The sequence below is a fragment of the Gavialis gangeticus genome, unplaced genomic scaffold (assembly GCF_001723915.1).
Source record: "Gavialis gangeticus isolate Ggan-Ray unplaced genomic scaffold, GavGan_comp1, whole genome shotgun sequence".
NCBI lineage: Eukaryota > Metazoa > Chordata > Crocodylia > Gavialidae > Gavialis > Gavialis gangeticus.
In genome coordinates, this window is record NW_017728994.1 from 53361690 (window position 1) to 53368099 (window position 6410).

Here is a 6410-nt window from a genome sequence, read left to right on the forward strand (position 1 = left end):
CTCCTGAGGTCCCTTCCAACCCTCATTTTCTATGAATTTGGCCCATATGGTTGAAACACAGAAGGCAGCAGCTCTGCTCTCCTCCTCTAGACGAGTGCTGTTAAGCTCACTTTCAGAGCACACACAAACATTTGATTAAAACCAGCTTGTCACTTCTCCCATGCAGGGGGCCACTCCCTTGTTATCTCAAACCGCTTTGCTTTGTCAGATGCTCTTTTTTTTTTTTTGAGGCTTTCCATAAAAAAAAAACCCATTTCCCACTGATGGCTGAGCATCTGCAACACAGTAACGCCTGCCCTAGGCTGTATTTGTTTGCAAGCCACATGTTGTTGCAGTGCCTGTGTGTGACGCTCCAAAACCTCAATGCACGCATTGGAGGGGAGGGGTGGAAATCTGGTGCAAAAAAATGCATATGACAGGTTGGGGACAGTCTCTGATTTGCTGGCTAAATTAATAGGCTGTTAGGGACTGGAATAACAAGTGCTGAGTTTTTCTGTCTCTGCAAGTGCTTTGTGTTAGGACAATTGATTGGAAAGCCAGAATAGTTCATTCCCAGCAGAAGTGGAGATGGCGAGATTGCAGGTGGGACAAATCTGCATGACTCCTTGGGCTCTACCAGGACTATGCTGATCTACCCCCATTGAGCCTTTGGCCCTCCGGTTGCAATTGCATCTGCATTTTTGATCTCAGGGTAAATGATACGTACGTCTGCCGCTCTGTGGGGCAGAGTGCTTCTCACGCCCACGTCGGAGCTGAACATGGTGCCTGTAGCACTGCGTGAGGAGGAGTTCCCATTAGCTTCACACCTCTGCAGCTTTGCAACCCAGCTACATCGCGGACCCATCGCTCATCCCCCAGGCCCACGGTCCGGGGAAGAATTGCTGGTAATAGCACTTTAACATGTAACATGCTCAGTAGCTCTGACAGCGCTTTAAAAAAGGAGGTCGCCATCATTATTGCTTGATTACAGATGGGGAAACTGAGTCACAGAGCAGGGACGTGGCAAGGAGTCCGGGGACAAAGCAGGGTCTAGCATGCAGCTTCTCCCGAATCCAAAGCCAGGAGAGCGATGTTGCTCTCGGGATGTCACTGCCCGCCTCATGCTGTGGGGGTGGGTGTTACTCTGCAAGTCCCAGCAGGGCTGGACACAGGCCTGGGTGAACCGGGTGCCCGCCTGGGGCCCGGGCAGAAGGGGAGCCCCAAAATGGCAAGGCTCCTGCATGCCTCAGCAAGCACTTTGCTTGCATACGTACCAAGACCTTTGTTTCAAACACTGAAGGCGTGACTCTGCCTAGATGCAGGGCACAGCTTTTCGGGGTAACCACATGCCATTTCCCCAGGTGGCAGAGACAAGAGTGCCCATGCTCACACCTGCCGCAGCGCAGTTCTTCCATGGCTGGGGTGGCAGAGGAGGGGGGTGAGGCAGTGAAAATGCCCTGAAATATAAAAGAAACAGGTTTTTTTTCTTCTCCTCTCCAGCAGCAAATGCTACAGACCACACACCAGGATATCCTTATAGACGTGGATCCAGGAGCCCTGCTTGGCATGCACTTGAAAACAGTGAGTGTCACCACCTCGGTGGGAGCTGGTGTGAACGCCAAGTTTATTAACAAGGTTACTTCCCTCTTCTGAGCTCGTGCAGGAGCTCGGGGGTGGGAGAAATGAGCTATTTGTAAAACACGAAGGCGGCAGCAGTATTTCCTGCCTAAAATCATTTGCAATTGAAATCATTTGCTTGGATATCCACCTCTAGGTCGCTGTCCATGCTCCATAAATGGGGCCTGCCTATTTCTACGCGCACCACCTCATGCTTCTCATTGGAGCGCGTGTTGAAAGACACCCATCTCGCCTCCTTCCCAGAGCCACGTGTAGGCTGGCACCCCGAAGTGATGCCACGACCAAATCCTTCATGGAAGAAGAAGCTTAAATGCAGTAGCAGTGTAATGACCTTTCCCCCCCCATAACCTCCATTTCATTGGTGTTGCCTTCTGGTGAAATAACTTTTCAACAATAAAAGTTAGGGGCTGCCAAAGCTTTTTGGAAAAAGGCACTTGCAGACTCCAGCCAGTGTGAAATGGGCCCCCGGTGAGATGGGTGCTGGGGCAGTCGGTGGTGGGAACGTGCCACCGGTTGTAACGGTTCGGACAGTGAGCCAGAAATCAATGTTGTGCAGGACAGATAAGGGAGAAAAGCAGCATCGATTCCCCTCCCGTCCAGAGACGCCCTGGTCGTCTGCACCGTTCAGCCCCTGCGGCTGAGAGGGCCTGGAAGTGCGGCATGGAGTAAACTTCGAGGGGGGTGGGAAAAAAAAAAATCGCAAGTCTGCCGAGTCGTAATTACAGCCGTGACAGAGGCAGCAAACTGCAGACTTCAAGGGACAACACCAGGGTTGCAAAGGAAATGTTTAATGTGGAGCAGCTACGCGCGGGCTATTAGTGGAACGGGGAGATGACTCGAGCGCTCTGGCTAATGTACAGGACATGTAAGTACAGGCGGAGCAGGGAAAAGCAAGCGCGTAAAGATGCCATCTCTGTCCTTAGCGGACCAGCACTGCGTGCATTTTGACTCGGGCCTAATTTGCCTTTGTGACGAAAACGAGCTGCAACCCTGTGGAGCCGATGCAGCGAGGGGAGAGGGGACCCGGCGGCACGTTTGGTGGACGCGACACTAACTGCACCGTGGCGCAGGGAGAGGAAGAGCCCAGCTGGACGTGCACAAGCGGCTCAGCTCACACGCGACAGTCGTAGCTGTTCACGTCGCGTGCTTATCCGGAGCACATCTCCCTGCAATGCGACGCAGGCAACAGGCAGTCCCTGCAGCCCCGGTCCCAGTCAGTTGGAGCAGGTTAATATTCCTCCCTAAAGCCACCTATTTTAATACACCCATTGCCTTGTCTTTCTTTTCTCTTTTACTGTCAGTTGAGCATAACGGTGACCTCATTGCAGACTCCCAGCCCAGGGTAATCTGGGATGTATCACAGGTCGTCCCCTGCAGTCATTACTGCTGGAGAAGGGCTCTCTGCGCAGGTGAGTATTGCTTAATTAGAAAGGAAAACAAGTAATGAAACTCTGCACTCCTCAAATCCGGAAAAACAAGCTCTCGCAGCCCTTAGCTGTGTGCTCGCAGCACTGTTGTGCCGGAGAGAAGCTGGTAGGTCTGTGAATTAATGATCCTTGTGGTTTACAGTCGCCGCACTCCTCCTCTTCCTCCGCGGCTTGCTTGTCAATCTGTGCCACGGGTTTTCAGAGCCGGTCAGATCATTCACGGCGCGTTAATCATTCGGCTGAACTCGCGCCCCGGCACAGAAATCAATCCCGAGCGGGCTTTCACTTCTATGGATTTGTTCATTAGTTGTCCTCAGTGGAGGAGTTAATAGTTAAACCTTTCACACTTGTTTTCTCACAGCAGGGTGCCAAAGTCCATACTTGGAGGCCAAGGTACGAGGAGCCTGATTTCCCGAAACGTTCAGCACTTCGAAGTCCGGCTGGGTTGGATGGGAACTGCGGGTGTTCGGCACCTCTGAAGCCAGACCGAGTCTGTGTCCCTGCCCCAACGGGGATTTGCGGTCCTGACCTGACACGCGCACCCTGGGTAGACCACGTGTGTCTCAGCTGTGATGTGGTAGTGGCGTTTGACCGGGCCTCTTAGTCTCCATAGTATTGTTTCACCTACCTGAATGGATCAGTGAAGTATTTTTAAACAAGCAAATAATGAAGGACCCAGTTCTCGCCCCCTCCCGTGACTGCCCTTGGCTGAGTGTGTAGGAGGCCATCAGGGCGAAGGACAAGGAGGAACGCAAATCTGTAGTGAAGAATAAAAAAGACAGCCAAAAAGCCATAATGAACGGCATCTAAATGAGGGTCTGTGAGCACGGCTTTTGTCCCGTTCCCCCAGCTCTACCAGCAGGCCGCGAAGGTTTCTGGTGGAGAGTTTAATTTCCCTACAGATGCAAGAGGCATTCACTCCCCCTTTCTAAAATTATTCAGATACCTTATAAATATTGCAGCACATTGCTTTATTTATAAGAGCCCGGCACTGATTTATAACCTTTAGTGACAAATAAATCCACTCGGCTCTTACAGGAGTAGATGCAGTTTTAATTGTTAACAAAAGGGCGTTTATTTAATGACATCACTTCCATTCATTTTTCAGGTGTGTTGAGGCATGGGGTGGGGGGAAATGAGCTGGATTGATGGGCTCGGGGAATTAATCCAGTGGGACAGAACAGGTGATTGCAAGCCCAGGCATCGCAACTGCACTGCTGCGCGCCGCTGGCATCACGCCGACTGCTGGAGAGAGGGACACTTGCCGCAGTCTGCTCAGTTTTCAGCTACTTTCATTTACCAAAAGGACCAACTTGTCCCCTGCGCAGCCCTTGGTCAGGGTTATCTCAGGTTATTTCCACAGATACTGTATTTGTGCTAGGTGCTGTACAAATATGCCTGTGATCCCTTGGCCTGAGGCCTGGGCTAACGGATGGTTGTTGACCTACATCCAGGTGAGGAAAGCAAGTGCTAAGTCAGGGCTGATGGTATGAACAGACGCTCTAGCCCCTGATCACATATGACTGTGCAGCTAGTAGCTAGCCTTGGGGAGGGTGGGATTGGGTGGGACTGGGTCAGTTTAATAGTGGGAAATAGGTGGGTTAAACATCCAGTTTCATAGTAGGAAATAAGTGGGTTAAGGGGGTGCAGGGGTAGGGATTGGGACAGTTTAATAGTGGGAAATAGGTAGGTAAAACCTCCATTTTAATATAGGAAATAAGTGGGTTAAGGGGGTGCATGGGTGGGATTAGGTCAGTTTAATAGTGGGAAATAGGTAGGTTAAACGTCCATTTTAATAATAGGAAATAAGTGGGTTAAGGGGGTACGGGGGTGGGATTGGGTTAGTATAATAGTGGGAAATAAGGCGGAAATGAAGCTTTGAGTAAAGGTTTGGGTTTAAAGTCACGGGGTAGGGGGGCTTAGATACCGAACTGCCACTTCAGGCACCTAAGCCAAACATTTCGCTCTCCAGAAGCCCTGCCTGATCCCTGGGATTTGCCTAAGTGCCACAGCCGTGACAGTGTTTCGCTGCCATGCCCATGTCAGTCCCAGGTCGCTTGTACCCCCTAGCCAATGTAATGCTGTTGGCAATCTGCACCCCCCCCACACCTAAAACACCCGCACACGTGAAAGCAGCTGTGCCAGGGGTGCCAAACTCTCCCTTGTGGGCTGGACGTGCGGCCAGACCAGCCCCACAGACGAGCGAGTGTCCTGACCGGCATCTGTCTACCATGACACACTTGGACAAGAGCTTCTCGAGTCATCCATTCAATCCTCGGTTGCAACTTTCTTGCCAGTGCCGTGAAGACTCGGAGGCGCTGAAGTATCGCTGCCATGATGGTTCAGGAAACATGTGAGGAGTAAGGGTTTTCTGATGATTTCTTTTATTGGACCAACTGTAGAGTTGGGAGGGATGTTAGGCAAGGCATTGCCCCCTTGCTTGCTCTGCATCCTGTTGTTTTTTAAGCTGCAGGGCAGGGGTAGCACCGAGAGCCTGTTTGGAGGAAGGGAAGGGATGTCGTGGCAGTGAAGCTACTCAGCTGGCTGGAGGGGCAGGGGCATGCCTGGCTGGACTGGACATTCAGTAATGCGCAGGTGAGGAAAAGAAGTTAGCATCACATAGGCCTGGTCCAGGCCCATCTGGGTGAGTTTTATGGGGTGGAGAGTCCTAGATTCGTCTCCCTGACATCCCATTGCTGCTGGCTCCAGCTTTGCTTCACTGGCACTTGCTATGATGGGAGCGTGAGCATCGACCACCCTTCCTCCCCCTTTTAAAAGCCCAGAGGGAGGTCTTCTCCTGCTTCAGGAACTCTTGTTGTGACTTCCCAAGTGTTTGAGATCAGCTAGCCAACTCCCAGTGATGAGTGATGGGTTCCCCCTTGAAAGGCCCATCCTGCTGAGACCACCACTGCTGAGTGGGGGCAGTAGGGACGCTGCTACCTGAAAGCAAAGCAAGTGCAAATCCCAGCCATTGCAGCAATTATTTGCAAGCTGGAGGCAGCGAATGGCTCAGTTCCATGCCTCCCTCTGCCTATTCATTCCTCAGACTCTGCTAACTTCGGGTTTATAAAATATTTGATTTGATCTTTATATTGCTGGGCTTTTTGGTGTGTTACAGTGTTTGTTCAACACCCCAGCAGGAGCTCATGATAAATAAAATGTTGTCAAAGCACCGTAAAAATGATCCATGCATTTAGCTAACCCCCGCTGTGAAGCGTGAGGATAAATGCAAAGCTCTGATAAACAGGCCTGGCACTTCTGTCTGGTGGCATTGAAATGATATAGCAGCATTGATGAATTCAAGGGCTGCCACTGAGTCAGATGGGGACAATGAGGCACAGGAGGGCAAGGGACTGGATAAAGGGC

General features: G+C 51.3%; 1 long non-coding RNA gene across 2 annotated transcripts; it reads left to right on the forward strand.

Moving 5' to 3' along the window:
* The first annotated feature begins 1971 nt into the window (after positions 1–1971).
* On the forward strand, positions 1972–4076 carry LOC109287260. Of its 2 annotated transcripts, XR_002094799.1 has the most exons (3): positions 1972–2482; positions 2919–3026; positions 3409–4076. It is a non-coding gene; the product is annotated as an uncharacterized LOC109287260 (long non-coding RNA). The 2 variants fall into 2 exon arrangements; XR_002094798.1 differs by having other exon boundaries at positions 1973–3026.
* Positions 4077–6410: the final 2334 nt, after the last annotated feature.